At 36.0% G+C, this 9,401-nt stretch overlaps 1 pseudogene; it reads left to right on the plus strand.

The window, feature by feature from the left end:
• The window catches only part of LOC149148413 (F-box protein At-B pseudogene), a 10,463-nt pseudogene extending 1,470 nt beyond the window's left edge, over positions 1-8,993 (plus strand).
• Positions 8,994-9,401: the final 408 nt, after the last annotated feature.

The raw sequence follows: 9,401 nt of genomic DNA on the forward strand, positions 1-9,401 counted from the left end.
ATTTTTAAAATAATAAAATGCTTAATAACCTTTTTGAAATATTTAAAATTGTATTAATTAATATGGAATATTTGAATAAGTGTCCTTTGCTAGTCTATTTTATAAGTTTGTGTTATCCATGTGATAAATTTGTGTTATGCAAAATTATGTGACGAAGATTCCATAATCCAATATGATGCAAATCCTGCATGCCATCCCTATATATATATATATATATATATATATATATATATACTTTTTGGATATAGAATTGACTAATGCAGGGGAATAAATAAATTCTCATTAGGTTAGAAATAAAAATCCTTTGTATTTTTTCATGTTACTCCGACTCGTTTGTAAGTTCATGTTTTGAAGTTTTTTCTTTTTGCTGCAAATAAAAAAAAAAATGGAAGTTCATGAAGTTTTTGTCTTTTTGCTATTTAATAAGTGTAATATAACTAAAAAATTATAATAAATGTGTTTTATTAATATGTAAAGAGCTATATTATAATTTTATAATAAAATATTATAAATATTTATTTAAAATTAAAATAATATAATAATAATTTTTATTATTTTATAAATATTTTTACATTTTTTAATTTATTTTTATTTTAAATTATATATGAAAAATATTTATGTAAATTAATGTAGTTTTAAAGATGAAAGATAAGTTTCGTATGGGGTGGGGAATAGAGATTAACAATGGGAGGGGTCGATGCCACTGTCATCACCTTACTCGATAGAGAGGATGTATGATCACTTTCTTCTTACATTTGTCTATCAGACAACGTGGATGATTGTTCACATATCCAATCTCATCATACCCACATTAATGTTCTAGGGTGGTGGTCGAAAGAATAGTCTCAAAGGTATTAATTTCGTAAGGGGACATGAGATTCAGATAGAGATAAGTATCTTCAACTCAAATCAGCGAGGACGAACTTTTTTTGTGGTGTCTAACTATTGGAGAGGGAAGTTTCTTCGGTGTAATGTTGTTTCTATTTCTTTGAGGGAGGAAAGACTAGGTCCTCCTAACTTGGCCTCCTTATTGCTATTAGTTTCAAGCGAGACTTCAAGTTAAGAGTTGGTGGTGTTGTGTTTTTGGGATGGGTTGATGAGCTCCTTAGGTCTTTCAATCCATCATATTCAATTAACCTGGGTTTCAAGTATCATCAACCTTCGATAGCAGCAATAAAGTCTCCTTTCGAAATCATATTAACAAGTTGTTTGTTTATAAATTGTTGTGTTCATTTCAGTTTTTCTTTCCCCTAGCTTCGTATGTAGTTTGCATGCTTTAGATCCGTGGCTCAACTTTCTATAGTTATCTTTCTGGGGTGCTTCCTCCTTTGGGCCTTTGTCTCCCCTCAAAGTCTTCTCTTTGATTGGTCTTTGCACTACATGTTGTTTTAGTCGTTCCTCCCCAGGGTATTCTCTGCACCCTTACTCTTTCTTACTTTGACATGTGGCTTTATGTTCCCTCCATAATACGTAGATAGTGAGGTCAAAGTTAGAGAGGCTCCTCGAGCAGGGTGAAGGGTAGCTCTAGAGGTCGCATTCACCCTTACTTTGTTGTTCGTCATTTTCACTTGCTGATGCAGGAGAATTAGAGCTTTCAATCTATCAAGATTTTGAACAAAAAACTCCAAAAGGGGTTTCAATATTGTAAAGGAATTATAATTCCTTAATAGTACATATTCTTAGTTTTTTTAATTATTATAGAATAGTTTTTAGAAAAAACTATGGATAGGAAAGATTTGTCCATAAGGCAAAAGCTAATTTACCTTGAAAAGCATGAAATCTTTATGGAATAAATCATGCAAGCTTTGGGGAATAAATCATGAGTGATTTATGGATGTAGGAAAAATTTATAATGGCCCAAACAAATGTATAATTAGGCTCATAGAGAGAAATGAAGTTTTGATATCTTCTTTGTATGAAATGTCTATGTGCATGATCTTTAAAAAATTCTTTAAAATTTGGAATTGGTAGAATTAAGTGCCTATGTGTGTGAATTGGGTAGAGAAATTTTATTGAAGATTTAGTGAAATTAAATTTACTGCATGTGTTAAATGTTGGAGAGTGGTATTATTTTATGAAGAATAATTATTCAATGTGCTTAATGGAAAGAAAGATAATGGGTGCTCATGAATTATTTCTTTATATTGAGTGTTCATGGTGAATGCTTCAGGAAATGTTGTGAAATGAATGCAAATGCACAGATGTGTATGGAGTGGATTCATGATCTTGGTGCCAGTGTGATTTTGGTGCCATCAAGTGGTATCAGAGCTAGTAAGCTCTTTGGAATTGAGGATTGCAACTAGAAGAAGGACGACTTCCAACAAGTAGAGGTTGGGTAGAAGTTGTCAGAGGGAAGTTCCATAGTAAGTGTGGGTAGAATTTCCAAGAGAAGGTTCTAAGGAGAGAACTAGAGAAAATACCAAAAGGTCAAGCTAGTGAAGAAAGCTTGATGAGGTATTGAGTAGCAAGAAGAGGAGACTTGCTACAGAGGAGAGGCTTGGTTGCAGTTCATTGTTGAGCATGGAGAATCTCACAAAGATAGAGAGAAGGATGACCATAGAGGGTCATGACAGATATTGTGATTTCGATGTGTGATGCATAGAGGACTTGTAAAGCGCTTGTCATTGCGGCTAAATTAAGTAGTTCTGCTAATTTAGCGAATAGAATAACTTTGGAGGTAGATGACTGATACTCTGCAGGAAATCCAAGAAGAAATTCCGCCTGAACTTGAAGAAATTGTTTCCGGATTTGAACGATTGTCCATTACACCTGCACCCAGGCCACCATTTGTGGTATCAGAGCAGCCTACTAACATTGAACAGGATCTCAAGGATCAGAAAAAGAAATCCAACATGGCTTTCAGAGTTGGAGGAAGAGGTGGTGGTCGAAGAAGAGGACGACCAGTTGCAAATGTTGAAGTGTTGGAAGCTATGCAACAGATGCAAGCTAGATTGGAAGCAGTGGAAATGGGAAGAGATGCAGATGTTGGGGATGTCAGTGAACCTGAAGCTGGAGCTACAGAAGATGAAGAACCTACAGATGTAACTCCTGAAATGAGATTCTTTAGGTCAGTATTGAGATCCACATCCAAGCCTAGACTTGAAGTCTCAATCTACACAGGAAGCTTAAGCCTGAGGAATTGATAGACTAGATAAATGACATGGAGAAATTCTTTGATTATGAAGAAACAGATGAAGGAAAGAAGGTGAAGTTTGTTGTCACAAAACTAAAAGGACATGCAGCACTTTGGTGGGATGGAGTGCAGGAAAAAAGAGAAGACTTGGCAAAACAACCAATTAAGAATTGGAACAGGATGGTGGAAAACTAAAAAGCAAGTTTTTGCCTGGTGATTATCAAAAAACATTATTTAGACAAATTCATAATCTTAGACAGAGGTCTATGACAGTAAAAGAATACACAGAGGAATTCTACAAAGTGAGTATAAGAGCAGGACAAATCCAAGATACAGATGAGAAGGTTGCCAGATATGTGAATGGTATTAGAATGGACATTCAAGATGAGATAAGTGTATTGTCTCCTAAAACAGTAGAAGAGGCTTATCAGATGGTACTGAAGGCTAAAGAAAAACTCATGAGGAAGCAGTTTGCCAGAAATAGAGGTACTTTTTGAGGAAGGGGAAGACAAGGTGGTAGAGGAAGATCTACAACACCTAGAGATGGAGCTAGCAGTAGCTCAAGTCAGGATGCACCCACAGGAGGTGATGCAAGTGGCAGAGAGATTTTTTCCAGAGGAAGAGGAGGTAGAGGTAGAGGAAGAGAAGTTAGGTGTTACCGATGTAACAAGCTGGGACACAGAGCTAATGAGTGCCTAGAAAATATAGGAACGAATCAGAGGAATGCTATTGTTGCAAAAACTAAAGAGGAAGCAACAAAGATAATAGGCGAAGAGAATGTACTAAAGAAAGGGGAATCTTTGGTAGTCAACAAAATTTTGTTAAAACCAGTTAAGGAAATTGTTGAACCAGCACAAAGGAAAACCTTGTTCAGGACTGTGTGTAAGGTTCAGGGGAAGTGTTGTCAGATGATAATAGACAATGGTAGTACAGATAATTTGGTCTCCACAGAAGTGGTGGAGAATTTGAAATTAAAAACAAAGAAATATCCAACATCTTATAAGGTGTCATGGCTTCAAACGGGATATCAGTTGGTAGTGAATGAGAAATGTGAAGTGGAGTTGCAGTTGGGAAAATATAGAGACAAAATCCTATGCGATGTGATGCCTATGGATGTGTGTCATATATTGTTGGGTAGACCATGGCAATATGACAGAGGAGCTACGCATGATGGAAAGAAGAACACATACAAATTCAGAAAAGATGGTGTCAATCATACATTGCTGCCAATAGAAGAAGAGGATACATCGAAGAAACCAGATCCAAAGACCCTTTTGCTGAGTGGAAAGGAGTACTTACAGTAGATGGAGAAAGATGAGGTAAGTTTTGTGTTGATTTGCAAACCAAGGTAATAATTACTTCCACAAAATTTTCTGATTTACTAATTGAAATTCAATAGATTTTGGACAGTTATTGTGATATCATTGTAGATGATTTGCCTGATGAGTTACCACCCATTAGAAAAATCAATCATCACGTAGATTTGATTCTAGGAGAAAAACTACCTAATAAAGCAGCTTACAGGATGACTCCATAGAGAATGAAGAGATCAGGAAACAGGTTCAAGAATTGTTAGACAAGGGACTGGTTAGAGAGAGTTTGAGTCCTTGCGCAGTGCCAACAATGTTGAGCCCAAAGAAAGATGGAGGCTGGAGAATGTGCACTGACTCGAGAGCAATCAATAAGATAACAATCAGGTATAGATTTCCTTTACCTAGAATCAAATATTTGATGGATTGTTTGAGTGGAGCTAGATATTTTACAAAGTTAGATTTAAAAAGTGGTTATCATCAAATCATAATTAGAGAGGGAGATGATTGAAAAACTGCTTTTAAAACCAATGAAGGATTATATGAGTGGATGGTAATGCCTTTTGGATTGTCGAATGCCCCTAGTACATTTATGAGACTTATGAATGAAGTTCTGAAGGAATTTATTGGTAAATTTGTAATAGTATATCTGGACGATATATTAGTTTACAGCAGATCTGAGGAACATGTGAGACATTTGAATTATGTCTTACAGAGGCTACAACAAGAAAAATTACTGTTAAATTTAAAGAAATGTTCATTCATGAAGGAGGAGTTGGTGTATTTGGGTTTTGTTGTTTCTGTTGAGGGGTTAAAGATGGATCCAAAGAAGATCAAGGCTATCATGGAGTGGCCTTCACCAAAAAGTGTCTTTGAGGTAAGAAGTTTTCACAGTCTTGCTAGTTTTTACAGGAAATTCATAAGGAATTTTAGTAAGATTAATGCTTCAATTATTGACACAATAAAGAAGGACAGACAACCATTTAAATGGACTACTGAAGTAGAAAAGAACTTCCAATTGTTGAAGAGAAAGATTACTGAGAAACCTATTTTGATTTTGCCTGATTTTAATAAACCTTTTCAAGTGAAGTGTGATGCCAGTGGAGAAGCCATTGGAGTTGTTTTGAGTCAGGAGGACAGGCCTGTAGCTTATTTTAGTGAAAAGTTGAATGAGACAAAGAAGAAATATTCTTCTTATGACAAAGAGTTTTATGCAGTGGTGCAGTCTTTGAAGAAGTGGAGACATTACTTGATGTCCAAGGAGTTCATACTGTATTCAGATAACCATGCATTACAGTACATTATGCAACAGCCAAAGCTTAACCAGAAGCATGTAAAATGGGTAGAATGCCTTAAGTGAGAAAAAAGCATTTTAGTTCAAGAAAGTCAAATTCAAGTGTTGGGTTCTGATTTCCCTAAAGAGTTATAGGATAAAGATCTAGATTTTAAATAGGCATTTGAAGCTTGTAGAAATCATGTTTTGTTAGACAGAAGCAAGTGGCTGGATTATTTCCTGCAAGAGGGACTGTTGTTTAAAATAAATCAATTGTGCATACCAAGTTGTTCTATGAGGGAGAATTTGATCGAGGACAAACATAGTGGAGGACTTGGAGGGCATTTTGGTGCAGACAAAACTTATGAACACTTGAACAGGTTTTATTTTTTGGCAAAATGAGGTTTGAAGTAGAAACGTACGTGAAAAGTTGTAAAGTCTGTCAGTACGCAAAGGGAAGGAGTCAAAACACAGGTTTGTATGTTCCATTACCTATTCCAGATAGGCCTTGGGATATGGTAAGTATGGACTTTGTTTTGGGTTTACCAAAAACTCAAAGAGGAAATGATTCAATTTATGTAGTAATTGATAGATTTTCAAAAATGGCACATTTTATTCCATGTTATAAAACTAGTGATGCTACTCATATTGCTAATTTGTTTTTTAGGAGATTGTAAGATTACATGGGTTACCTAAGAGCATTGTTTCAGACAGAGACACCAGATTTGTTGGACATTTCTGGAGGACATTGTGGAAGAAGCTTGGAACTAAATTGAGTTTCAGTTCTGCTTATCATCCTCAGACTGATGGACGGACTGAAGTTGTAAATATAAGCTTAAGTAATCTTTTGAGAAGTATTGTAGGTGAACATCCACAACAGTGGGATCAAGTATTGGCACAGGAAGAATATGCATATAATGATTATCCTAACAGGAGTACAGGGCAGGGTCTGTTCCATAAATCTATGGAATGCACCCAAGAGGAGTGTCTGAATTGAGAGACTTGGGAAAAGATGAAAGGAGAAGTGCTAAAGGAGAATATTTTGCTACAGAAGTTCAAGTAATACATGAACAGGTAAAGCAGAAACTATGGGACAACAACATAAAATACAAGGACAAAGCAGATTTCAAGAAAAGAGAAGTTAATTTTGAGGTTGGAGATTTGGTTTTAGCACACCTGAGGAAGGAAAGATTTCCAAAAAGGGAGTATAATAAACTAAAGTTTAAGAAAATTGGACCATGCAAAGTCTTGAGAAAATTTTCTGCAAATGCATATGAAATTGAATTACCCCCTGATATTGGAATATCTCCAATTTTTAATGTTGCTGACTTATATAGGTATGAAAAGGAATAGGCAGATGACACAGCAAAGAGGATCAAGAAGAACAAGAGATTGATTGGGTAAAACAGTTACCTATAGCAAAGGAATTGAAGCCAAAGAGGATTTTGGACAAGAAATTGTTGAAGAAGACAAGAGGACAGGAGTATTTTCAGTATTTGGTCAAATGGAAGGATCAACCAATTGTTGAAGCTACTTGGATGACAGATTCCATGCTATAGAAGTTGGGCAATTCTATAGAAGAGCTCATGGACAGGAGCCCATGAATAATTTTGTCCTCAGGAGTCTGATGCAGAATCATGAGGCTTGAAGCCAAAAGGCTTCTAACCTTATTCCAAAAATACAAAAAAAAAATTACAAGCAAAGGAGTGGGATCCTTTAGCTGTCAATTTACAAGCTTTCTAGATAGGATTTGAGCTAGGATTTAGGGATTGAGTGTTTTGTAATTAATTCATCTAGTTTTGATTAACAGAGATTCTCGAGGAGAATATTGACCAAATTAGATATTGTTTAAGATTAGGCAAATTCAATCTAGTGCTTAAGGATCTGATTGTTAGGATGAAATAGTATTTATGTAAGTTCTGAATGATTGTAATAGGATTTTGACTAATTCGGCTTGTTTTGGCCATATAAGATTAAGTTCAAAAATTGTGTCTCTATGTATTTCTGTGTATAATTGGTGAATCCTAAAGGTGTTGCATCCCTCCGTAGTATCTTTGTGTGTTATTGAATTTCCAGTTTTGGCCTAAGAATTTAGAGTTTGTGTAATCGTAGCTAATTTCTTTTCATCGTGTATTTGCAACTGCGGGGGTGAAAGTGTACGAGTTTCTTAATCGGGGTTGAAGCATCGCACTCATTCTTAGTCGTTGATTTCATTTTCAACGCCTTACGTCACAGTCAATAGTGGGGGTTGGCCCTATTATTAAACCGTGTGTTAATAGAAGTCTCGCGAGCCGTAGGATCTAATGGCCACTGTTATCTGATGGATATCGGGCTTTAAAATGAGTGGAAGTTAATCTAAGTACCAGACCCGAACTTTTATAGACCAAGGGTTTATAAACCTCATCGGCTCCATGAGGGTGGATAAACGTCGCGCAGATCCCCGTGCGATATCACTATTGACCGTTGGATCACTAATGACTGCTGACCGTTGGATTAATATCGCATCGCATCATTCATGAGTGAATGGACCCTAGCCTGGAGGAATTGTGAAATGCGATGTGCGATACAAGGATCACCGATTAATATTGCATCGCATCATTCACGAGTGGATGAACCTTACCCTCTAATATTGTGATTGCGATGTGCGATGCATAGAGGACTTGTAAAGTTCTTTCCATTGCAGCTAAATTAAGAAGTTCTGCTAATTTAGAAGATTAGATAACTTTGGAGGTAGATGATTAATACTCGCAGGAAATCCAAGAATAAATTCCACCTGAACTTGAAGAAATTGTTTCCGGATTTGAACGATTGTCAATAACACCTGCACCTAGGCCACCAGAGCTGCTACAACAAGAAGTTGAAAACTATAAATGTGGATAGATTTTTAGAAGAAAGTTAAATGGCTGGTTAAAAGTTGCATGCATGAAATAAAAGAAGATGGATGAGGCATCTGATCAAAGATTGGTTAAGAATGCTTGGAGAAAGTGAGAAAGAGAAAGTGTACATTTGTGAACCAGAGCAAGGACCATTGTTTGGTGAGAATGAAGATGAGGGGCTTTATGCAAGTCTCATGAACTACTTGGATAGTTCAAATCAACATGTGGATGTGTTGATAGAGATAAAAGAGGTCGAAAATCCAAATATTTTTGAAACTGATATTTTTTGTATGGTTGTAGGTTATTTTGTGGATGGTGATGGACAGTCACCTAGAATTGTCATGAAGGTGAAGGAAGAAAAAGAAATGTCTTCTCAAGGCATAGAAGGAAGACAAACTTAGAATTTCATTTTGATAGAGGATGAGGTAGCATTCTCTCATGAAGAAAACCATGATGAAAACCATACATTAATGAACAAAGAGATTGTTGATAGACAATTAAAGAAACCTGTTGTTGCAGAGGACAAAGAAGATTTGTCTCATGGAGATAGTCAAAGGAAGCATAAAGAGGAAGAGCAACATTCAGACTTAATGCTGACAAATTTTGAAGAAGAGCTAAGGATGTTGGAAGAATGGTTAATTAATCCAAGGATTAATGGAGAATACTGCATGAAAGTTGCAAGCATAGAAGGAGTGCTTAAGGCATCAAATGAAGGAAAGAGTAAGAATTTTGCAGATATTAAAGAAGAAAACATGCAACAACAACCAATGAGGAGCAACATGTTCCAGCTAGGAGATCAATTGGACATT

The sequence above is a fragment of the Pinus tabuliformis genome, chromosome 9, assembly GCF_031772625.1.
Source record: "Pinus tabuliformis cultivar Carrire ecotype Pingquan chromosome 9, CPIR1, whole genome shotgun sequence".
NCBI classification, from domain to species: domain Eukaryota; kingdom Viridiplantae; phylum Streptophyta; class Pinopsida; order Pinales; family Pinaceae; genus Pinus; species Pinus tabuliformis.